Source organism: Triturus cristatus, chromosome 12 (genome assembly GCF_964204655.1).
Source record: "Triturus cristatus chromosome 12, aTriCri1.1, whole genome shotgun sequence".
NCBI lineage: Eukaryota > Metazoa > Chordata > Amphibia > Caudata > Salamandridae > Triturus > Triturus cristatus.
In genome coordinates, this window is record NC_140595.1 from 579,061,956 (window position 1) to 579,088,201 (window position 26,246).

The following is a 26,246-nucleotide window of genomic DNA, read 5'->3' on the forward strand; positions in this document are numbered from 1 at the left end:
ATAACACACCTGGAGCAAAACCAGCTCCTCAACGTCAACCAATCCGGCTCCCACAGCAATCAACACCGAAACCACCCTGATCGCAGCCACCAACGACATCCAAACCCTCCCTGACCAAGGAGAAACAGCAGCTCTGATCCTCCTCAACCTGCCTTCGACATTGTATCCCACCACACACTGATCAAAATACTCCACCACATCGGCATCCAAGGGGACGCGCTCAGATGGGTCACCTCCTTCCTAACCAGAAAAACCCAGAGGATCTACCTCCCACCTTTCACCTCTTGAACCCAAAGAAATCACCTGCAGTGTCCCTCATCCCTCAGCCCCATGCTCTTCAAAGTATATATGACCCTGCTGGCAAACACTGAGATCCAACGGTCTCAACTTAATTTCCTATGCAGACGACACCAAACTCATTCTCTCACTCAATACCGACCCCACCACCACTAGAACCAACTTTCACAAGCGTTGCAGACTGTATGAAAAACAACTGCCTGCAGCTGAACACAGACAAGACGGAAGTACTGCTCTTCGGCAACAGCAGCAACACATGGAATGACTCCTGGAGGCCATCAAACCTAGGACCCGCACCCATCCCCTCCGACCACGCCAGAAACCTCGTAAGAAGATTCTTTCCACGTGTCTTCCACCAGCCCATGCTCCCAACGTCTGCAGACCAAGAAGCTTATGGAGTGTTTCTTTCCTCTATCTCTTTGCCACCCCCACCAACCCTGGTTAGTCACTTCAGGTTTTGGAGTTCATTACCAATCTTATTTGACTGAAAGTGGAAGGAGTGGGGTTATGAGTCCCTGGCCTGAATTCCAGTGCAATCCTGACACTCACATATTCATGCAGTAGTGAAAAGTCAACAAATTTGTCATGGTGATACTCAACATTGATAACATTTAGAATAATTCTTGGTAGTCCAGCAGAAAACTAAAACACGTTTTAAACATTTTAAAAACATACCAACCTGTTTTTAACAATGATAGTAAAAAAAAAATCAAAGGTCTTTATCTTTATTTAATAAAATATTGAAAGCATAGAACACATGTGCTGTTCTTTACAAGGCCAACATCTCTAAAGCAACCAACCATACCTGTACAAAAGAAAATAAATACAAGCCGCCTAATTGCTGTGCAAATTAATTTATTCACTTACTCAGACAGTTCTGAAAACTGTCATGTTGAAATTGTAACCTGCCCTGAGCCAAATATATGAAGAGAGATGATGAAGAATGACAGACTGCAGACACCAGAACAAGGAATACACTATTTAACAATTACCCTACTTGGAAGACCAGTCTACACTGGTCTGGCTACCCTCAAGCTGTGTATTGACAATGTTCACAGAAAAATGAGACGCGAGTCATTACTACAGGCGACTGACTCAAAAAGAGTCCAGCAACACCACACCTTTAACAGCCGTAGTTGAGGCAGCCTGCTGAATCTGGGACTGACACCAGTTTTAAGCATTCTACAAGCAGCCCCACTGGCCTGCTATTCATGATAAACTATTTGTTGGACTTGGCCCTTTTTGCAGGGTCATCCCTGAACTTTTTGCCTTCCTCCTATATTTTGTCTGACCTGTTGTTGGCTGCTTTATGACTCTGGGCACTTTCACTGCTGATCAGTGCTAAAGTGCATATGCTCTCCCTATTGTAAATTGATGTATGGATTAGTGATTCCATGATTGGTTGGTTTGGTTTACCTGTCAAACCCTAGTACAGTGCACCAGGAGTGCCCAGGGCTGGTAATCCAAATACTGTTGGTGGGCTTGCAGCACTGGTTGTGCCACCCACAGAAGCAGCCTGTAAAAGTGTGTCTAAGGCCTGCCATTGCAGAGCCTGTGTGCAGTCTGGTACTGTCATACTGACTGGGCAAGTGCACCCACTTGCCAGTCCCTAAACCTTCCCTTTTCTTCATATCAGACACCCCTATGGTAGGCCCAAGGGCAGGGTGCATTGTAAGTATAAGGTAGGACATGACCTGGTGTGTGTGGCATGTTCAAATAGTGAATTACAGCCATTTTCGTTTTTCACTACTGCAAGGCTACCTGTTCTCCATAGGCCAGAATGGGCAGTTTGATTATTACATCTTATAATCCTAACTGACTCAGGGAACATGGTGGAAATTCGAATTTATTATGCCTGAACTCAGAATGAAAAAATACATCTTTTAGTGGAGTTGGTTTTAACATTCTGTGTTTGAAAATACCACTTTCAGAAAGTAGGTATTTTCTTGTCTAACCATCCAAACCTGCCTCAGCTAGGCTGTGTATTCCTTGTCTGGAGTCTGAGTGACAGGGCTGGGGAATTCCAAGAGACAGGGTGAGTCAGCACAGGGCTGAATAGAAAGATCTCCATGTAGATGGGTGGGAGGAGTTGCACCTGGGACCTGAATAGGGCTGTGCTTTCCCTCCACAATGCCGGCTCCACCTCCTGTGGTGCGTCTGATTTCTCTGCCCTACACTGTGAAAGGAAAGAAGGAGTCATGTCAACAAAGTGCTCCAGGACTGACCAGAACTGGTTTGGACTAGGCAAAGGCCTCTGCCTTCAGCGAAGAAAGAGCAACTGGGTATAAATATTGGGACCCAAACCCAAGAACTTTAGATCACTTTGGGAAACAAGAAGAAACCTTTGCGGAGGAGTGGAACCAGAAGAAACGGAGGAGAGACTATCCCCAAGCTGAAGGGCTGCTTGGGGGATTAGCCTGCAGTGGTTGCCTGACTGCGAAAGAAAGGAGAAAAGACTTTGTGTGCATTTTCATTCAACTTGTGTAAGGATCTCCAAGGGCTTGGAAAAGAGCTTGCCTCCTGCTGAAGTCTCAGGGACAACCGACTTCAACCACCAACTCCCCAGAGTTCTTTTGAAGTGCCTGCTGCTGTTTTGGACCTTCTGAGGGACTGCGTGTCGCAAGGAGCTGGAAGCACGACTCACGGAGAAGCGTGTTGCCGCCGCAGCCGCTGCATCACTGAACAAGGGTGTTGCCGCTGTAGCTGTCGCATTGCACCGCACCACGAGAAGCGTCCCGCAACACCGAAGAAGCGCGTCGCCGCCGCAGCATTTCTGAACAAGGGTGTCACCGCTGGAGCTGTCGCATTGCACCGCATCACGAGAAGAGTCTCGCAACGAAGAAGCGTGTCACTGTCGCAGCCTCTCTGAACAAGGATGTCGCCGCTGTAGCTGTCGCATTGCACCTCATTAAGAAAAGCGCCTTGCATCCACGGAGAAGCGTACCGCCGTCGGAGCTGCTGCCGTCGCATCACTGAACAAAGGTGTCGCCGCTGCTGCTGTCGCATCGAGCGGAAGCGTCTCGCATCGTCGGAGAAGAGTGTCGCCGCCAAAGCCGCTGTCGTCGCATCACTGGACAAGGGTGCCACCGCTGCAGCTGACACATCGAGGCGAGTCTTCTTGCAACATCGGAGAAGCGTGCCACATCGGGAAGATCTTCACGTCTTTATTTCTTTGCACCAAACTTTCATCGCATCACCATCGTTGCAACACTTTCGTTGCCCTGCGTGTCGCATCTAAAGGTACATTGAACTAAATGTGTCGCATTTTAGAACCAAAGACAACTAAGCTAAATTCTACCATTTTTAAAGTAACAGTATTGTGGATTTTTGTCGTTTATGGTCTTGTGTTAAATCTATATAAAGAATACTTATTTTTGATATCAAACTTGTATGGTGTCCATCTGTAGTGTTGTCACTTGATTACTGTATGTGTTCACAAATGCTTTACACACTGCCTCTGGGATAAGCCTGTCTGCTCGTGCCAAGGTACCAAGGCGGTGAGCAGGGGTTATTTTAGGAGTGTACTCCCTTACCCTGACTAGAGGTAAGGGTCCCTATTTGTCACAAGTACCTACCTGTGCCAACTAGAGACCCCCAAATCTAACACTATTGTTGCTCATAGCCAGTGTATTTTTGGTTTGAGATGAAAATGGCTTCTCTGGAAAGAGTTTCAATAGCTAGTGAGCATAAAATTAAGACTGACCAAATTTAAAGGCAAAAACAATATGAACCAGAGGTGTCCCTAATGCTACAGCCCTAGACAGCTCCAAGATAATTTTTGTTGTCTCGATTTAGAACCCTTTATTCCATACAGAAAAGGACAGTCGACTTCTCTTTAAGGGTTTTCACAGAGGGAACCACAGTAGAGGACCAAAAGAGTTCTCTTCCTTGAGCCATTACACAATTATGGACCCACCTGGACTTCTCAGAACAGTTTCAACTGCAGGGAAATAGCAAGGCGCCTTGACTAATCTAGTTATAAAGGAGCGCTTGAAACCTAACTGAATGGTCTGAGCTACCCTTTAACTGGGTGTACATTTCCAAAAGCAAAGTATAACAGAAAAGAACCCTGCTGATGAATCAATCAGTACCCCTAACAACTCACAATGCATGACAGAAACAGCAGTAGGGTGAAGATGGACAGCGAACTTCCTCCCCTGAAGATACAAGAGTGACAGAAGGCTGCTGGGTCCCTAATGCGAGATAAGGCAGCAGGTCCAGCACTCAGCCTCGCGGGATTGCCAAATTACTGAAAATGGCAACACAACGGCCTTTTCCAAAGTGTCGGGAGCGCTCCAAAAGGCAAAATTGCATTTTGCATGGTGCTCCGAAAATGCGTGCAGCATTCCTGTTGGGCGGGCTGTTTTATCCCGGGTTACTTTTCAGCATCTGTCGCAGTGATTTAAAACCATGTATTGCGGCCGGTTCAATGTAATCCACTCGCGCCAATGACGGGGAGATATCTATGACGAGGACAATTTACTCACTACAATACGTTTACTAAAAACAGGCGAGATCCAGGTCGAGTTACGCATCTCGGAATAAGCTGGTCATTAATTATGAGGAAAACCGACTCCAGTCGTGGCTAGCGAAACCTGCAGCGGCCTCCCCTGGCTTCTCGGCAGATTAATGGGCCCTGTGCAATTAAAGGTATCTGTGTCACGGAAACCTAGCCAGAAAGCAGTGAACCGCTCCCTGTTCTGGGACATAGAAAACTAACAAGGATGTCATGTCCCACAACATCCTTTCCCGTGATTTATTCATTTGCTTTCTTGTACCAGAGATATACAGAGCAGCGAAGCAGCGGGTGATTTACTGCAGGCGAAGCCACAGAAAACACACAATGAGTTACAGCAATTAGAAACGTTTACGGAGATTGAGAACTGCATTCTGTCTTGTGGGGTTCTCTCAAGATCGCCTTTCTAATATGTGCTCGATGTACTCGTCGTGTTCGCCTGCTTCAAACTCAAGTCACAGTTCTTCAACGCAGCTCTTAACACCACGGCCTCCACATTAAACTACCCTTTCAAACTGCATTTTGGCTCACACGAAGGAAGGGAAGGAAGGCAAACAAAGATGGTAATTGAAAAGAAGTTACATCGTAAGGAAATTCGATTTACAGGGCACAAGGTAGGTGAATCTGTGGGCACTCGGGAATATTAAAGCGAGCAAAAGCCGATAAATGAAAGACAAAAACGGTATGAAATGGTATCGTACATACGGCCGTTTTGAAAGGAGAAGGAGCGGCGATGTTTAATGATGCATGCTATTTGAAAATGCATTTTGGTTCATTTGCCAATGTCTAAGGGGGACCAGGAGTCCCCGATTTACCAGTTGTCCTGGCGGCAAATTTTGCTCATATCCCAGTTTTTTGTTTTTTTGTTTTTTGAGTGTTGACTGACAACAGTGGGAGGTGCGTTTTTATGTTTTAGGTGGGCTTCTTTGTAGCTTTTACAAGAATTCAATTTAATTAACAGATATAATACGGAGTAAAAAAAAATAATGTTTATTTTATATATGCCTTTTCTGTGTTTCTGTGTAGCTGAAGGCTGCCATTATGATAAAATAGTAATCCTTCTATTATTGTGATATGTCCCGGTTTTTGGATTTCAAAATTCGGTCACCTTACAATGTCTGCATCCGTGAAAGTCATTCTAAAATAAATGCATATGTTTCGTTGAGGTCTGGGATCCATACTAACATACAAAAGCCGACTGCAAAGGAGGTCGAGCGTCAAGCCCCTTTAAATATCCCAGGCTCTCATCCCTGCAGTGGTGACATCAGTGAAGGGCAAACCCTACTGGGTGTCTACCTCGGCACTAGTGAAGAGGCACACTTCCCCGAGGGGCAGGGGGACAACGGCAAATTGCTGTCGGCTTGTCGCCCTGTGTGTAATGTGGACGGCCGCAAACCATCCGTTCTTAGAAACACTTTCAGGTAATCCTATTTTTCCAGCCCACAGCAGTAGACAAGACAAGATAGGCCCTCCCTGGAAGCTGGAAGCTGGGGTACTCCCGACTCTATCGAACTAGAATGGGCGGCTTCTCTTCCAATACTTGTTTCACAACTCTCCGGAAGAATTTCCATCAGTCCCTGGGACCAGGGATCGAATCTAGTGCTGGGCTTGGTTTACCCTACCAGGCTTGTTGGTTCAGGAAAGATCAAGTGTTTCCCTGTGTCAGGCTCTATCCTACCATGAAAACCAATCTCTCTGTTGTCAGTGTTCCATCCATGGGGTCCTGGGAGTGCACTGCCGTCTTTTCCTGGGGTCCCTCTAGAAGAGAGGAGCGATTAGTGCCCTTATGTAGTGAACTTCTACAACTCAAACTACTGTAAAGGACTAATGCTTGGAGATCTGACGCAGCGTCTCCTAGCGCACTTGTCGCCCGCAGAGGTACCTGCGGACTGCACCAGGTAGGATCGTTTCTCCTTTCTCTTTTTAATCTTGTATCTCTGGCAGCCAACACTTTGTTGCACACAACCGGTCAAGGATCCGGGAATCCTAAGGATGTAGCAACACAGGCCCAGCGTGTTTAATTGTACAGGGAAGCCGGAAAGGAGGAGGAGAGCACAGTCAAGCCAGGATTCGAGACAGCAGTCAAGAAGAATGGGTGTCACCTGAGAGGATTCAGCGGGAAGCACCTGGTGAAGGTGTGGCCTCTTTCAGGAGCCAGCAGCACCTGTGAGGCACTAGCAGGACAGGGATAAGAGGGAGCAAAACAGAGCGGGGGAGGGGGGGGGGATAAAGCTGGTGAAGTTAGGCATCAGTACAACAGTCTCTCATTCACATTCTCCCTCTCCATACCAACCTTCACACGGCACACCCCCTCACCTCACCCCCTAGCTTGTTACAGGAGACCCCATGGAACAAGGTGACCATCAAGGAGTCTCTCAGTGATCCAATTCATTCGAAACCAGACAATGTTTATTTCAAACAAGCAAGGTCAAAAGGGAGCTCTTAATGGAATTATCAGGACACACCCAGTGATGTGGCAATAGCCCCTCCACTGAAGCTCAAGTTGAAGCTCAGAAAAAGCCGAAAGGATGATTTAAAAGGTACAACCCAAAGAAAGGCTGGTAATGAGACCACCTTGAGGGACACTTCCCTCCAGCTCTGGCGCCAGGTAGAAAGCTTGCATTGCAGGGACCTGTTCTTTAAAAACACAAGCCCCCGTAGAACTTCAAACAATGCTGGAATATTTATAACAAAGAAACAGTATCCTTCACCATAGCAGAGAGAAGACAATGGCAAGAGGCATGGCTTCAAAAGGACTAAGAGACCTGGAAGTGTGTGGGAGGATGCAAGAGAGGGTGGCAATTTAGCAGAGGGGACAGGAGGATGGAAGCACACATCACAGCAGGAGTAATAGAAGAGAAAATGGGGTAGACTTTGCCTATCAGCACCAATGAAATTTGAGGAGGAAGACTGGGCTGTGGCTGAACTAAATTCTAAGTGCTCTGAATAAAAAAAAAATGTTCAGAATAATCCTGGCTTACATCAAGATGTTTAAACCAAAACATCAGCCTTAATAGAGCTTCTAGATTAAACACCAGACACCTATGATCCGCCTCCCTCTTCCTCGCACACACCAGCCGGATCCGCCGAAACAACAATGGAGGACGCTCCTTCTCACACCTGCCGGCCACACAGGGCCGGACTGGCTGTAGTGGGCACTGGGCGTTTCCCTGGTGGGCTGCCAGGGTGGGGGCCGGTTTTGGGCCCCTGGGGGCCGCTTTCGTTACCGAGAGCAGGCAACATTGGCCCCCTGTAACAAAATTGGCGGAAACCGGCCCTAGCAAAAAGCTCAGCCTCACCACCCCTCCCCACCAGGAGGGCCGGCCGAGCAGTTTGCCAGAGCCAGTTTCGGTTCCCAGTCCGGCCCTGCGGCCAAAGCTTGGAACAGCCTTCCCCTGCACCTCATGACCACCTCATTGTGCCGGAAATTCACGGAAGGATTTAAGACCTGGCTGTTCGACTGACCAGAACACCAAAAAGCAGCTAGCAACTCCAGCGCCTTAAGACCCTCATGGGTGATTTGCAGCGCTTTATAAATCTTTGATTGATTGAACAGTGAATTCATAAGATGAAGGATTTGGTGATCCGAACACAGAGACCAGGAAGTTGAAGAACAGATTGATTCCCTGGAACCAAATTTGGCTAAACATGGTAACAAAACTAACAAGGCTATTTTGAGCAAGTTGAGTAAACTCTGAAGATTTGGAGAATTGATCTAAGAAATCTAATTTAGGATTTGTTAATATCTCTGAGGGGTCTGAAGGAAACGTTCCCTGGATGAAGTTGTCAACAAGCTGTTCTATTCTACTTTACCACCAACGTTGTAACAGGTTCAAACATAACTTATGACCATAAAGTACTGTTCAAAAAACTTAAAGAGGGATTGAAACCATGAACAATCATGTTTTGTTCAGTACTTTAAAGGAGTCAGCGCTAAAGAAAACAGAGGTGCCCTGGTAGTGAGCTCAGCCAAGCACTACAGCTATAGAATATTCTTTGACCATTGCTATAATACAATTGTAATGTCACAAGTGATAAGGAAAATCATCCTGGAACCAGAAGCTAACGCACACGTGAAAACTGTGCAGCCCTTGAAGATCCATCTTTTATGGAAAGACAATTATCAAGGAGGTTTCAGAGGCAGAAAAAAAAATCTGGGAAAAAACTCCATAGTTCCCTAACAAACGGATGGCCTGCAGCTAAAAAAGCCTAGAAACAATAGCGTTAGCCAAGCTGTGCACTTTTTGAAATTGACTACATCTGGCTTCCAAAGTATTTTTTCATCTTTCTCCATAGTTCTTTCGTAACAAAATCTTTATTATCCTGAAACCCCAGCTTATAACTTGTGGGGTCTTTTATGAATGCACAGGTATACATTCCTTGGGAAGAAAAGGAACTGGAGAGTCTCTTGTTGTTTAGCAGTGAAGACTCTCCTCTGGGTAGGGATGGGAGCTGGGAATAAAGAGCAAGGTGGCCTGCTGAAGCAAAGTGTGTAAAATATGGGAGGATGGCTGTAAAGATAGTGGAAAGGAAGGCTAGACAAAAAGGTAAAAAAGGTCACAAAGGCTAGTGAAAATTGAAGCAAGTATTTACAGCTGGAGAAGCAAGACATAATGGCTAAGTTTAAAATTATGCCTCTGAATATCAATAGACTGAACAACAGGTGTGATCTGGTACAGTCATTGGGATGGAGAAACAGATAGAGTGAGCATTTGTACGCTGTAAGAAACCAAACTAGTGAATCATATTACGAGTACCTTTGAAAACCACTATTGGGTGCAGCTGCCAGTACAATCTCAGGCATCGACTGGGAGCCATGTTGTTATTTGGTGATGGCTACCTAGGAAATCACTATTAAAAGATGGGTGTTCGGCAAACTGGGTATTTGAAGCTGCAAGGGTTTGGCTCAAGCCTTATTGTAGACAATGCCAACCCCTTACTAATATGATTTTAGTACATCGCATATAGCTGGTTTATTTTTGAACACTTTATTAAGTGCAAGGGCACACTAAAATTGCAGAATATTCAAAATGGTAACATGGAGTAATTAATTGGTAGCAATAGAACAGCTGATTACTACCTATGCATTGTGAAGTTCGAGCTTTACCTTACTTAACTAGATCATACTTTCTACTGCAGACAACTGCAGAGCTAAGTGAAGATCAACTTACTGTTTGTATCTGAGGAAATATACAGTTTAATTACTCCAAGAGTGCTCTTGGATAACACGCCCATTACCATGCCATTCCATCATTGAAGAGCCTTTAATGTAGCAATGATATTTGGGTGGAAGTGTGATAATTCTATGCTGTCTGCCAATGGGTTTAGTGAAATAATTAGTACCTTGGAGGCTGAATATTTTATCATAAGGAGTGCAGCAAAAAGATTGTATGGAACGATTTCAAAGCCTCGTTTCTGTATCAAACAATTGCATGAAATGTTCAAAGGAAATTAAACGGAGCACAAAAGACAGAAAAGCTACACCGCTGATTGATTTAAAGGGTTATGAAGCACATGAACAATATTTGAACAGCATACGCATTAAAATGGATAAAGTATGCTCTGAGAACTAACTTCAAAATGTATAGGAAAAAATGCATGAACTTCTTGCCTGGCAATGACAACAAGCATTTGCAATGCAATAGGTCTCGCATTTACAAGAGTTTGAGCTATTGGCATTGTAAATGACAATGCCTTTTATTTATGTGTTGATTTTAAAACAGGTAAATAAAAGGCATTGTCATTTACAATGCCAATAGTTTAAACTCTCGCAAATGCGAGACCTATTGCATTGCACTATAATTTGTTTTTTAAAGCGTTAGGAGAGAGCGTGTCCAAAGCGATTTGAGAAAATTGTGCTCGGAGGCTGTAATTAAAGCCCTAAGTAAAAACACATATGGCAGGGGGTGTCGCCATGGGTTGTTACAAAAAGAGACAAGGCGGTACTAAGGAGGGACTACTAAGCCTATTGACCAATGAACAGCCACAGTTTACTGTGGACAATGACACAAGTCAATGAAAAATATGGGCTGAGAATGGGTGGAGCTTCAAGTCCCTACCTGAATACAGAATGCCTTGCAGAGCAGCGCATGTGCTGCACAGGCTCGACCTAAGAACCAGCAGAATCATAAGAAACAGGGGTGACCACTCAATAAAAATACATTTTCGTATAGGTGGCCTCTGCAGTGCATCAGCATTTCCCACTGTTTAATTAGAAACCTGTTCATAAATTGTAAAACAAAACCTAAACATTCAAACTGCACATAGGGCCCATTGTTAGCAGACTATAACAGGAGAAGCTTGAAACATCGCTGAGCTTAGCCAATGCTCCCTGTGTAGTAGTCTATGTGTGAAAGGAAACCCTAAACATTCTAAATAGAATCAGGGCAAAGTGTTCACTCAACATTGCAGAAGTAGTTTAAAAAATGTCTGAGCATAACCACTTTGTGTTGTGCGCACTGCTATATTCACAAAAGCTTCACTTTCTAACTGCGATCAGGGCCCACTGTTAGCTCTGCCTTGCTAGCAGCTTCAACAATCTCTGATTTCTATAGCCAGAATGTGCTTTTTAAGAAAAACATGTTTTATGAGGAGCTCTGTTTTGTAACTACATAATTAAAAACTTTTCTCTTATTAGTAGCACAACTAAAGAATTTAAGCCTGTATTTTATTTACTGCTTGAAATAAACATTTACATGTTTGAAAATTATGCAATGTTGTCATGCACTTTGCACCAAAGTAAGTATGCAATACAAAACATACATGATGAGTAACTTGTGCAATATGTTCCTATACTGCCATTTGGAGGAGGGGTGTCTGGTGACATTCACGATGCCACTGCAAATGATTGATGGTGATACACAGGACCAAGCACATTGATGCCTGTTTTGTGTTATAGATAGATAGATAGATAGATAAGATAGATAGATAGATAGTTCACAAGGAATGAGACAGAGGAGAGAAAAACACAGATACAGATAGAAATACAGCAAGAGAGGCTCACAGAGAGTCTTAAACAAGCATCCTAGGACCGGTTTCGGAGTTTCACCCCTCTTCAGCCAGGATAGCTTGATTCCAGTGGCATGGAGAGCAAGGGACCCACGTCTGGACATACTTTTTTTCTTTTTGCGTCTTTTATAAAGCGCGAACTCGACCCAAAGGTATTGGAGCGCTGTACATGAGCACCATATTTACATTACATATTCAGGCACGGGGAGATTAAGTGACTTGCCCAGAATCACAGGATGTGGACACAACAGGACGCGACCTCGAGGCTCGAACCCTGGTTTCCTGCACCAAAGTCGGCAGCGCAGTCGACGGACCACATCCCCTCTTTTACTTTGTTAAATTGCTACAGATATGCGTTTGCTTTGCCATCAATATTTAGATTTTTTTTATTTCACTTTTCTTAAACAATACAAACATTCGCAAAGGCAGCAGCAGGTAGGTCTGTTATTAATAATGCAAGACCTATTGGCTTTGCCAATGCTGATTGCCTCTGAAAAATCTGGTCACCGTATCTCTGCCATCTTCGCTTTTGCCTTTCAACATCTTCCCTCCCCAGCTCCCGCCGCTCGATGCTTTCAGACAGGCATCTACTTCTGTCTGTGGATGAACTTCTGTGGGAAGTGACGTCGAAGCGCGTGTGGCGTGTCCTCTTTCTCAGCGGCAGCGAGCTGCACACCGGCGGGTTCTCTCTGTCATTCTTCACCCCGGCCCTCACTCACCATGGCCCTGCACGTGCCCAAAGCTCCGGGCTTCGCCCAGATGCTCAAGGACGGAGCCAAAGTAAGTGCGCAGGGGGAGGACTTTGCATCTTGGTCACCCCTTTCTAGATGTTTCTTGGGCTGCCCCGGTGTCGGGAAACGTTCAGCTGGTACCAGGGAAGGGAGGCTGCCCGTGGGCTTATTCAGGAGAAGTCCGTATAGCCCGAGCTGAGACCGCTGCTTACCCACGCGGGCCACTGCGGGGAATACACATGGTCTCGCAGCGTACTGCTGTGGGCCACGCTGGCGCTTTGTCATTCTCCATCATCCGGTGCTCTGTTGTGAAGGCCCTATATGGAGCGAGAGCACTCTCCTGTCTCCATCGCCCTTCTTCTGCGTGTGTTCCTCTCAACGCTTCAGTCGTAAATTGTTGTGGTGGTTGCCATGAAACACTGACTGGAGGCTTGATCAAAGGGGGCGTCCTCTGTCGACACATTAGTGCTTCAAATCGCCCGACCCCCATTTTTGCAAAAAATATTAAACTGAATCGTACAGCGAGGCGTTTTTTACTTTAAGAATTTCCGTATTTTAAACAGCCCTAACACCACACGTTAATTCTCCCTAGGATTCTTAATGTCTGCTGTCAGATTTAAGCTCTATAGGACTTGGGCGTGGTCTTTAAAACGGTATCCCTTTACGTTAGGTGCTGTTTTAAGGTGGTAGTACGTACGTTACTTTGATAACTAAAGTTGCCACTGATTATCTTCAATTAGTGATTGTCTATTTATTTATGCAATTTTATATAGCTCGGACTTTATCCAAAGGTGTCGGAACGCTTTACAATAGAACCAAGTACGTTACATGACGAGATTTACAAATTTACACGTTACAGATACAAACGGTATAGTTGAAAAAATAAAATAAGAGGTGGCAATCACAGCAACAAAAAAAAGGCAATGGATGAGCCAATAGTCTCAAAGGCGAGACCTATTGGCTTTGCCAATGCTTGTACGGGGGGGCGGCGGCGGTGGCGAGGTGTGTGCGCGCGCGTTAGGCAGCTGCGGTGAGGGGGGTCGGCAGCAGCGGGGTGTGTGCGCGCACGTGTGTCTGTTTGTGCGTCTGTGCAAGCACGTCTCAGAAGCGTGTCCACAGACCCCAATCGCTATCGCTGCGCGTGCCCCGGTCTGTCTCCCTTGAGAGGCATCTCGGCGACAATAGGTCTCGAGAGCGAGACCTAAAAAGGAATATCAGATTAACATAGTTACACTTGAAGACCCAGAAAGCTGGTTCAAGAAGGAGTAGTTTCTTACCTGTAACTCCAGTTCTGTAGTAGGGGTATCTCTGTTATAGTCATAATCTATGAATAGTCCCGCCCATGTGCGGGGACCCCGGAGCAATCAAAATATCTCTTAAGCTGTCCTGCATTTGCAAACCTGCAAAGACACTTAAGAGACAGACAAAATAATACAGCCTAATAACAATATGGCTGCACTGGCCAGCACTTCATCTGAAGTGAACACAAAAGCCAAAATAAAGTTTAAATGTCATTTTTATTCACATCTGACATGTTCCTTTATTGTATCACACTCCCTTCACCAAAATCCCTTTAAACAATAGAGAGGAAGGGGTGGACAGACAAGCCCTATAGGCTGTCATTATGTGTCTGCTAAAAGGATACCGTGCCTTTAAGGAACTCTCCAGAGACCCCCGGTATCCCAGGATGCACAGCCAAAGCAAGTTACTTTCAGTTCTTTTTGAAGGTGTATAACAACAGGCCTGATACTGTCAGTTTACTCCACCGGGGAGGAGGGAGGGTCGCTTATGACTATAACAGAGATACCCCTACTACAGAACTGGAGTTACAGGTAAGAAACTACTCCTTCTGTAGTAGGGGATCTCTGTGTATAGTCATAATCTATGAATAGAATGGCAAGCCCATCCCAACCAATAAACAGCGGTGGAGTAAAAACCGAACACCAACAAATTACTGTGCAAACAAATTCCTCAGCGAAGCCTGTCCAACCTGCGCATCTGCCCTAGCATCAGAGTCCAGGCAGTAATGCTTTGTAAACGTATGGACCGACTTCCAGGTGGCAGCCTTACAAATGTCAGCGATTGGAACATTCCTAATCAAAGCTGTAGTCGCTGCTTTGCCCCTAGTCGAATGCGCTGTAGGCTTACCCCCTAACGTCTTATTAGCTTTCTGATAACAGAGCTGAATACAGGACACAATCCATCTGGAGATGGACTGTTTCGAGGTAGCTAGACCAGTTCTTACCGAACCATAATTTACAAACAGTTGATCCGACCTGCGGATGTCTTTTGTCTTATCTAGATAGAATTTCAACACTCTACGCACATCTAGTGAATGCAGAGACCTCTCCGCCGGAGAGGAGGGATGCTGAAAAAATGTAGGCAAAGTTATCATTTGATTTACATGGAAATCAGATATCACTTTAGGTAAAAACTTAGGATGAGTACGCATTACCACTTTAGAAGCATGGAATACAGTATACGGCTCTTGACAACACAGAGCCTGAATCTCACTTACTCTCCTGGCCGATGTAATGGCCACAAGGAAGGCAGCCTTCCAGGACAAATGCTGCAAAGAAGACTTATGAATAGGCTCAAAAGGCTCCCTCATTAATCTGGACAACACCACGTTCAATTCCCATGGTGGAGAAGGTCGTCTAACAGGGGGAAACACCTTACGCAAACCCTCCAAAAAATCTTTAATCACAGGTATTTGAAAAAATGAGGTTTGGGAAGGGCCCTTTCTATACGCAGTCAAAGCTGCGAGATGGACTTTAATAGACTGAAAGTTAAGCCCAGATTGAGCTAACTGCAGCAGATAAGGCAGAATAACATCTTCTTTACAGGATGTAGGGTCAATGTCCTTTGCCGTGCACCATAAGCAGAATCTTCCACTTATAGGCGTAAGAAGTCCTCGTAGACGGTCTCTTCGCCTCTTTCAAGATCTCCATACAGTCCTGAGGTAGGTTCAAGTGTCCATACTGTACTAGCTAAGGAGCCATGCTGCCAAACTCAAGGACGAGAGATTGGGGTGAACCATCTGTCCTCCGAATTTCGTGAGAAGGTCCGGCCGACACGGCAGGCGCCGGTGTGGTAGAACAGACCGGTGAAGAAGGTCGGTAAACCACCATTGCCTCGGCCACTCCGGAGCAATCAGGATCATCCTGGCTCTGGATTGCGACAGCTTGATCAGCACCGCCGGAATCAGGGGAATGGGTGGAAAGGCGTAGAGAAAGCTGTTCGACCAGCTGATCCATAGTGCATTCCCCAGCGTCCCTGGTTGGTAGTACCTGGACGCGAAGTCGCGGCATTTGCTGTTTTCTGCCGTAGCGAACAGATCAATATCCGGAGTGCCCCACTCTGCGAAGACGTCTCTTAGCACGTCGTCGTTTAGCACCCACTCGTGATTTTCTTGAACGAGCCTGCTGAGCGCATCGCTAAAATGCTGTCACTGGGGTTTTGGGTTTAGGTAAAGGCGCCACAGGGAAACTTCACATACGTTATCCGTTTTTCTTGCTAAGTAGTTTGACGGTGCTATAAGGTGGGAAGTACCGCCTGACTTCCCAGAATTAAGAGCCTTTGCTCTAAACAGTTGTGCAAACAATCCTTAGCACACGCCCTCGTGTCAAAAGTAAGAATTATTTTGTGTTTTCACATTTACAGTTCAAATCAGTTAGCAGAAGAAATAAGTTAGTCTTCTCTTATAGGTGGTTCTTTATTCATTAGGTGTCTTCAGTATGGTACACAACAGCCAGCCAACACGTGTATCGTCGCAACAAGGGAATGTAGTCCCGCGACTTTTTCAAGGCTGTATTACAAAAGAAATTGAAAACCTATATAGTACATAACTTGAAAACATGTACTCAATGATAATGTCATAGCAACATGGTGGTGAAACTCAAGAACCGACTTAAAGCGGGTGAGCGCATCGGCTTGGGAATTCTACACTCCCGGCAGATGGGTTGCCGTGATCGTTAGGTTCCTGGCCACCAGCCAATTCCAGATCGTCTGTGCCTCCCGAGACAGCGTGCGTGAACGGGAGCCCCCCTGCTTGTTGAGGTAATACATGGTAGTAGTATTGTCCGTCTGAACTAGCAGGGAGTTCGTCTTGAAGGAGGGATGGAACGCCTTCAGGGCCAAGTGTACTGCTCTGAGTTCCAAAAAGTTGATGTGGTAAGTCATCTCCATCTTTGACCATAACCCCTGAATCTGAAGAGGGCCCGAATGCGCTCCCCAGCCCTGGAGAGACGCATCGGTCACTATGGTCTGGACCGGAATATCCTTGTGAAAGGGAGTCCCCTTGCAGACATTCTCTGAGGAGCACCACCATTTCAGAGACTGTAGAGCGTGTTGGGACAGATGAATCTTGTCCTCCCAACGCCCCCGCCTCTGGTCCCATTGATCCTCCAGACATTCCTGCAGAGGCCTCATATGCAGACGTGCATTGGGGGTGAGAAAGATGCATGAAGCCATCGACCCCAGTAAAGAGGACACCGTCCTCACTGCAGGAGAGTGGGCTGAGAGGAGGTGCAGGGCCTTCCAACGGATAGATAAGCGTCTCTCCTCCGAAGGACACACGCTTGCGTTCAAAGTATTGACTGAGGCCCCCAAGTACTGGAGACACTGCACAGGGATCGGCACTGACTTCGTCATGTTGATGTGCAGTCCCAGGCGATGAAGCAAGGCAGCTGTCCTGTTGAAATGACACTGGGCTTCCTGGTACGTGGAAGCTTTGATCAGCCAATCGTCCAGGTATGGATACACAAACACTTTGTTCTTCCGCAAGTGTGCTGCCACCACTGCCATGCACTTGGAGAACGTCCTTGGTGCAGACTTCAGACCAAACGGGAGTACTGTATACTGGTAATGGTTGTTGCCTACCAGAAACCTCAGGAACTTGCGATGCTTTTGTGCGATCGGCACATGAAAGTAAGCGTCCTGCAGATCTATGGCGCACAGCCAGTCATCTCGATGCAACTGAGGGTAAATCTGATGCAGGGACAACATACAGAACTTTTCTCTGCGGATCCACTTGTTTGCTTGACGCAGATCAAGAATAGGCCTGAACTCGTTCTTGTCCTTTTTTCTTATGAGAAAGAACCTCGAGTAAAGACCTTTTCCTTTTTGCCTCAAAGGAACAGTCTCTATCGCCTTCTTCTTTAACAGAATGTCCGCCTCCCACTGGAGCTCTCGCACCATGTAGGGAGAGCGCACTGGTGGGATCTGTGGAGGCGGGCTGGTGAAACGAAGACTGTACCCATTGCAAACAATATTCAGCACCCACTTGTCCTGAGTTATTGTTCTCCACTCTGCCAGGTAGTATTTAATACTTCCCCCCACCGGAGCGGGTAACGGATGAGGGGGAAGTGACCTTTCAGGGCTTCGACCCGGCCGGGCCTTTGTTCCCCGACGAGGATTGATGCTGTCCTCTGCCCCTCTGGCGCTTTTGAAAGGACTGCCTCGGGAACTGTTGTTGTTGCTGGTGTTGTTATTGACCAGACTGACGCCCTTGGCCGCGTTGTTTAGAATAACGCCTGCCATAGGAACGGAATGATCTCTTCAGTTCCTTAGGTTTTTCCAACCCTACGGCCTTCAGGGTTTCTGCTTCAGCCTTCATGCGGGCCATTTCGTCATCCGCATGAGACCCGAACAACGTCGTGCCAGAGAAAGGTAAGTTAGCAATCTTTTGCTGCGCTTCAGGCTTTAGAAAAGTAAGTCTCAGCCAGGAATGTCTCCTCATGTGTACTCCATGACAGTACCCATGGGCCACCAGCAATGACACATCCCCCGCTGCACTGATGATCTGGTTGGAGACCATCATGCCCTCATTCAACACCTCCTGGAAGTCTTCCCGTTTATCCCTAGGCAGGGAGTCAGCAAACTGTTGCAGGGAGTCCCATAATGAACGGTCATAGCGACCCAGCAGAGCGGAGGCGCTAGCAGCCTTCATAGTCGTGGCCGATGTAGAGCACATCCTCCTCCCCAAGGAGTCCATCTTGCGACTCTCCTTATCCGGAGGAGCTGTTGAAGAGGGCGTCGTGGAATGTTGTTTCCTAGCCGCAACCACAATGACAGAGTCCGGGGTAGGGTCCACCCTGAGGAACGCCGGGTCCGAATCAGGGGCCCTGTACTTCTTCTGCAACCTTGAGGGAGCAGACTTCACCACGGCTGGTGTCAAGAAGACCTCCATGGCTGGTTCCTCCAGACCTGGAACTAAATGGAGGAGGGGGCGTGATAGATGCGCCTTGTGTAATGTCTAGAATATCACAGAAGTAGGGGGAACTGGTACTGTCACTGAGATTCCCAATTTTGCCGCCCCTCTCATCAGTACATCTTGGAAAGTGGCAATATCATCCACTGGCGAGATTCTAGTAGGCGGTGTTTCCGATAACATGGGGGAAAGCCGTCCAGTGCCAGAAGAGTCCGTATACCTCGTGCCTCTGGATCGAGATCTATACTTCCGTCGTCCATGCCTTGTGTGAGTGGACGATCTGTGTCTGCTCCGTGACCTCCGGCGAGATCTAGAGCGTGATCTCAGTCTGCGTGGGGTCTTAGGAGCCACTGGTAGCCGAGGAGAAGACGGGAGCTGTGGCACCGGAGGCGGTGGTAGCGGAGGTGGCGTAGGTTGCTTAGGAGGCGCCACTGGGGGCCGGGGTCAGGTGGAGGAGGAGGAGGCGTAGGAGGCTTCTGAGGCCGCGGCTGAGGGAGAGGCTGCGGTTCAGGCTGAGGTTGCGGCCGTGGTAGAGGCAGTGGCAGGGGGTCCATTGGAGACTCTCTCCGTCCATCACACCTTGCAGGAGAACCCGGACTAGCTCTGTCCGGACTTCCGTCCACCTTTCTCTTCTTTGCGGGTCTACCCCGTGAAGAGGCTGAAGTGAACGAGGGAGAGCGTCCTCCTCTCCTAGATCCACGACTGGATATCGTAATCACTGAAGAAGTGTTACCAGGTGATCTCGCCCTCGATGTCGAACTGTGCGTCGACCTCGTACGGCTTCTCCTCGCCGTTGAACGCAAACGGCGTCCCCTCGACGTCGAACGGCGTCCCCTGTCTTTCCTCGACGTCGAGCGCGTTCGTCTCGACGGCGAGCCTCTCGACGTCGACGGTAAGCGATGTCGCCTCGACGGCGATCTCCTTCGCCTCGACGGCGATCTCCTTCGTCTCGACGGCCTTCGCCGGTGTCTCGGCGTCGATGTCGATCTATGAGTCGACGGCGAAGGAGACGAGCGGGTTAGCCTCGACGGCGAGCGGCGCTGTCTGCGGGGTGCAGTACGACGTCGATGGTGTGTCGACGTCGACTGTGAAGTCTTCGACGGCGACCTAGTCCTAGGTCTCGCCGGCCCCTCTCTCGACATCGAACGTCGAGGACGCCGAGATCCAGAGCCCTGGATCGACGGCGAACACACCGGTGCTGTACCTCTCGCCGTCGACGTCGTCGTCCTAGACATCGAACGGGATCTTCCAGCCGGTAGGCGTCGTTTCTGCTCCTTTTTCTGCCCGGAGGTCCCTCCAGTGGCTGAAGCATGGGCAGAGGATGGGGAAGGAGATCCTCCATGCCCAGAAGTCCCACCTGTTCTCTGCTTCTCCTGTCCCTGAAGGCGAATCTTCTCTCTGTCCCTCAGGGTCTTCTTGGAGAAGGCCTTGCAGATGTCACATGTAGCAGGGACATGTGAAGCCGATAAGCAGAGAATACAGACATGTGGGTCCGTCTTGGCCATTTTCCTCCCACACTCAGGGCATTTATCAAATAAAGCCATGTTAATTAAAATAGAGTGGGTCAAACTGCACCAAACTACAGGATGCAGCAGAGAAAGGCTCTAGACGTCGAATGAACAAACTTTTATCTTCAAAAAACCAATTTTAGTCCAAAAAATCCACCCAAAAGGGTAGAGCTCAATGCTCCTGGGTCCTGCTAGCAGGAGCCGGAAAAAAGAACTGAAAGTAACTTGCTTTGGCTGTGCATCCTGGGATACCGGGGGTCTCTGGAGAGTTCCTTAAAGGCACGATATCCTTTTAGCAGACACATAATGACAGCCTAGGGCTTGTCTGTCCACCCCTTCCTCTCTATTGTTTAAAGGGATTTTGGTGAAGGGAGTGTGATACAATAAAGGAACATGTCAGATGTGAATAAAAATGACATTTAAACTTTATTTTGGCTTTTGTGTTCTCTTCAGATGAAGTGCTGGCCAGTGCAGCCATATTGTTATTAGGCTGTATTATTTTGTCTGTCTCTTAAGTGTCTTTGCAGGTTTGCAAATGCAGGACCGCTTAAGAGATATTTTGATTGCTCCGGGGTCCCCGCACATGGGCGGGACTATTCATAGATTATGACTATACACAGAGATCCCCTACTACAGAACAACAAGTACTAGCAAAGCCAATAGGTTGTGCCCGTGTGAGAGCTACTAACTTTGGCAATGTGTTTCAGCGATGTTGTACACCAGTGTGGCTGCTGTTTTCAGCATGTCTAAAAGTTAGTGGTGTGGAGTGTCTTCGAGTGGAGTAGCGTAGAGAGGAGTGCATTAGAGTGGAGTGGACTGGTGTAAATTAGAGTGGATTGGATTAGAGTGGAATGGAGTAAATTAGAATGGAGTGGATTAGATTAGGTTGGAGTGAGGGGTTTGGAGAGGATTAGAGTGGAGTGGATTAAAGTGGGTTAGAGTGAATTTGATTGGATTGGATTGGAGTGGATGAGAGTTGAGTGGGAGAGTGGAGTGGATGAGAGTTGAGTGGGAGAGAGTGGAGTGGAGTACATTAGAGTGGATTAAAGTGGATTGGAGTAGAGTGGACTGGAGTTGACTGGAATTGAGTAGAATTAATTGAGTGGAGTAGATTAGCGTGGAGTGGATTACAGTGGAATGGAGTGGATTACAGTGGAATTACAGTGGGGTGGATGTGACTGGAGTAGAGTGGACTGGATTAAAGAGAATTGACATGGGTTAGAGTAGACTGGAGAACAGTGGCATTGAGTGGATTGGATTTGAGTGGAGTGGATTAGTGAATAGGATTGGAGTGGAGCGGGGGTGGATCAGAGTGGACTGGGGTGGAGTGGATCAGACTGGAGTGGATTAGAGTGGAGTGCAGGGCCGGACTGGGAACCAAAACCAGCCCTGGCAAAGTGCTCGCCTGGCCCCCCCCCCCCCCCCGGGCTTGGGGGTGCCGCCGAGCTCGTTGCCAGGGCCGGTTTTCGGCCGATTTTGTTACAGGGTCGGCCCTGTAACAAAAACGGCCCCCAGGGGCCCAAAACCGTCCCTCACCTGTGCGGCACACCGGGGGATTGCCCGGTGCCCGCTACGGCCAGTCCGGCCCTGTTGGAGTGGATCAGACTGAAGTTGATTAGAGTAGACTGGAGTGAGTTAGAGTGGAATGGAGTCGAGTGGATTAGAGTGGAGTGGATCGGAGTAGAGTGGCCTGGAGAGAAGGACAAAACAAATACACACACAAGGAGTCTTCCTTGCACAATTGCTGTAAAGTACAAAGCTCCCAAAACTCTAACCGCATAAGCACATAGTAAAAAAAAACGTATGTGTCCTTGTGCGATGTAACTTGTGCTCATGTAAAGAGCTCAAATACCTTTGGGTTGGGTCGAGTGAAGTTCATGCTATAAATTTTTTTTTTTTTTTAAAAAGCAATAGTTCCTCAATCACAGCACCAGCAGGGAACAGATACTAATTAAGAGAAATCAATTTGTACTTCATCCACACGCCTCATAAAGAACAGACGTAACGCAGAAACTGACACCTGGGTCACACAGCCGAAGAAGAAGGCAGTTACGAAGAGTACATATGGATACCGCTACTAGCACCTTACACTGCAAATCCATTCCTCCCATCCGGGTCACACCTTCCAAACTGACTTGTTGTCTTGTACTATGTCATGTCTGAGGAGGAATACGCGGCAATGATACTACCCACCCAGTTCCGATTGAGTTTCATGGATTCAGAAGGTGAAAGATGGATCTTCTGAACCAGGGTCATGATAGGTGATTTAGAGGCTAAGTAGGTCAGGACCATGCTACACGTAATGTACTATGTGAGCCAGCTTACATTGGGAAGTCAGATGTGGGGCTGGGGGCATGGCTGAACCAATGAGGAATCTCACAACACAACATTTCAATTGCACCAGGGGCTCAAAGTCCACAGATTGGTCACACAGGAGCCACATACCCAGCACTAGGTCGGCAGGCCCCACAGCACAGTAAGATGCGCATATTACGCTCCACAATGGGGAAATATCCAGGACAAGATAGGTATAAAAGGGGAGGGTGTAGATTTGATCCTTAAGAGAAGAATATTGTTACAGAAACACCTCAAGCACCAGGCAGAGCCGTCGTTGGCAAACCGGATAGTAGACTAGGGATCCCACAACTCTGGATTACAAGTCAAACAACTTTAAAACAGGCCAGATAAGCACTTCAGTCTCATCATCCTGCTCATCCAAATTATGATTTTGAATGAACTGCCTACTGTGGGGAATGACGCATGGCACAGAATCTCCCTGCGATAACCTAATTTCCCTTCCCCCAAGAAGGCCATATCAATATAAATCAATTGAGAGGAGAAATTACTGCTCAATCCACACTAGTGCACCTCCCGACGGATGACCCCAAGTGGCAACAGAAAACAAGTGATCACAACATACACAGAGTTGTCAACATACAGCTGTCAAGGGAGACCCTGTGAAGCTTGTATCAACACTAAAGAGAGGAGTTGGCCTAATGGCTAGGGCGGTCGACCTGGAATCTGGTGAACCAGGTTTGAGTCTGAGCAATGATGCTAGACATCCTTATGATTCTGGGCAAATCACTTAATCTCCCCGTGCCTAACAAAAATGAATGTGTCCTCATGTAACGCAACTGGCACTATGTAAAGCGCTCTGATACCCAATACCTTAGGGTTAAGTTTGCACTATATAAAACTCTGTAAAAAAAAAAATTAATAAAAATAAAGAGGGGAGGGGATCTCAATTTATCCCTGTGTCTGTTCACAGTTCCAGTGTTGCCTGGTCCCAGCTAACTGGTTCGGGACAGAGTCCAACATTACTGCTCTCGCAATGAGTCGTCCTCTTTGTCAACCAATTCCTGGGCACCTACTGGTGACAAGGGAAAGCCTCAATCTGGGCATTTCGCTAGCTGAGAAATGTCCTGCACAGCAGTGCCTAATGGTTTCAGGAATAACCAACTCTAGCTCTTCCGGGTGAAAAAATTCTGTATTTTTATGTACGCTGTAATCAGCATTGTGGCAAGGCCATAATGAATGTTCTGCTTTACTGGGCAAGGGATGAAGTGCAAGAAATTTCTTTCTAAGAAATGTAGTTTCTTGAGAGAGAGATTAGTAGAGATGAACACCTTGCTCTCCTTGTAGCAGAACGGACCAATATTCTTTTTGACCATTACCGTGTTTGACCTAGCAGGCAGGTGCCACAACAAGCAAGCAATAATAGGCCTCAGAAAGTAACGCCTCGTGCTCCGCTTGTGGTGAGCACGGTGAGCCCTTTGGAACTCAAGTGGTGGTGAGAAGGCCTGGTACAACAAACTCTAGGTAGTGCCCTATTTCAGATATTCCCCCTTCTGTTCCTGTTCTCCAAATCCACCTCCTTTCAGGGCAAACTCCAGATCTCTTGTCCCATGTCAGGGGTCTAAGGCACGTGATCCCATTATGCCTCCAGAGAAAGGATGTGCCTTTCTGAAGAGTCTGACCAGAACTGAAAAGCAGCCGTATTCATGGGGAATGACCAGATTTCTGTGTATGGGTCGCCCGTACGTATTTCGAGTTCTCAGCTATGCGGTTTCCATCTTGCTGGGAGCAGTCTCTTTACAGCTTGCCACTAAGGGTGTCCGTGAAGAGCATTTGTCTCGAAACGTTCTGATGAGGCAGCTGCACATATACCCATGCTGATGAGGGCAGAGAGACGTTACTCCACAGAAAGCAGGGAACCTGCATTACTATGCATATGCAAGGGTATGACAGACACACAGGCTGCCACATTTGTGTGATCTCGTAGAATCCAGATCTATTTGTAGGCTTCAGCGAGCCAGGTAGGGTCCCCACTCAGCCAATCACCTTCAGAGAAGACAAATAAAAGTCACTAACTGGCTCTACCCAGCGCACTTGAGCAATAACTCATTGCATATCAGTATGCCCCCAAAGGGGTAGGGTGCTTTAAGTTACTGTGTCTTCCCAAACAGCGAGTGTTACCAATCCAGTGCTGTAGCCATCTCGCCTGGGACGCTCGCATCCAGATGTGCCTCTCAGGTAATCTGGTGAATTACCAGCAGTAGACCTGCCTTCAGGTGTCAGAACTTCAATCCACTGTCTCTCAACTCCCACTACAGCTAAGCAGGTCTGGGTTTAATCCATTGTTATTTTGTTTGCGACTTCACCCCAGTTTGGACCCAGCCAGTTGCAAATCAGTCTTGACCCTGCACCCACTGGGACTATTCCAACCCGAACTTCCAAGCCACGTCCTCCCTGGACCAAAAACAAGCATCATGGGACCGGTTTCGGAGTATCACCTGAGGAAATATGAATTTTTATGAACAATTGTGTCCCCTATCTTAGACCCCAACGGCTCCATGTACATGCTACAAGTACATGTATGTTCCCTCCACTTCCAGCTATGAAGACGCAAATACATATGCGTCCAACGTTAACATGTCCTCTTTCAGATCCACCATGAATGGGTCGAATATCCCGTTCCTAAGTATGCCTTGCCACCGTCTTTATATAGAGTACCTTTCACGTTTTTCAGCTCTGGCAAGTTAGGCCCTGAATTCTGCCATCGAGCCTTTTCCTGCTTTCTGCCTCTGAATGCTCCAGCCTGGACCTGCATCTGTATCCATGACCTTTGTCTTACTTCCTGCGCGGCTAACGGTGCCTGGCCCGGCCTGTTGCCTGCCAAGACTGTATTCAGCCTTCAAGTTATCTGCTCCGCTCCTCGAGAAATGCATTCCTGTCTAGTAGTTTAGGTAAACATCCTTCCAGCTACAGAGCAAAGGGCCCGGCCTTACTGTCTCCGTGCAAGTAACTCATAGCTCCTGTTACCATGGTAGGCCCATGCCCCCTCGCATCTCATGTAGACACATAGACGCTTATACACGCACTAGAAGTCAGTATAGGATAGCCTCTGCCTGAGAGACCTTTCCTTCCAGATAATACAGTTCCTTAAACACAAGATATTAGATACGATTTGGGATTAGGTTGTTCTGACATCCCAGACTTCTGTCTCCTCATGTAGGGCTAAATGTCAAGTCCCCTTCACCCTCCAGTTACACGTCAATCACACGTCATGCTGCCGTGCGCGCACCTCTGCCATGTATTTCTGCTGACTTTGCAGGATTCTCTTATGGATCCACCCACCAGTGACATCCTCAGAATGACGTTTCTAGTACACGCCCTTATGCACGCCTATTGTAACGCCTTTTTCATTACGTATGTGTATTCTTATCTCTCTTCTCAACTGTTACGTCTTCTGCATATGTCTTTACTGTAATGCATTGACTATATATATGACAACCTGTCAATAAAGTATTGCTCTATCCCTTCCCGAACCTTCGTGGTGACGGAATCCGATTGCCTGGTTCGAACCAATTCCTTTGTAAGGAATAAATCCCCTTTTAAAACCTCAAATACCACGGATTCTGCCTCTTATTTTTACGGAGTTATTCTTATTGAATTTTACCGCATAAATTAAGTCT

The 26,246-nt window shown here is 47.2% G+C and overlaps 1 protein-coding gene across 1 annotated transcript in view; it reads right to left on the reverse strand.

Annotated features, from left to right (window-relative positions):
- Positions 1-26,246, reverse strand: part of TMEM231 (transmembrane protein 231) — a 226,546-nt gene that overhangs the window by 30,977 nt on the left and 169,323 nt on the right. The gene's annotated exons all lie outside the window — the stretch shown is intronic.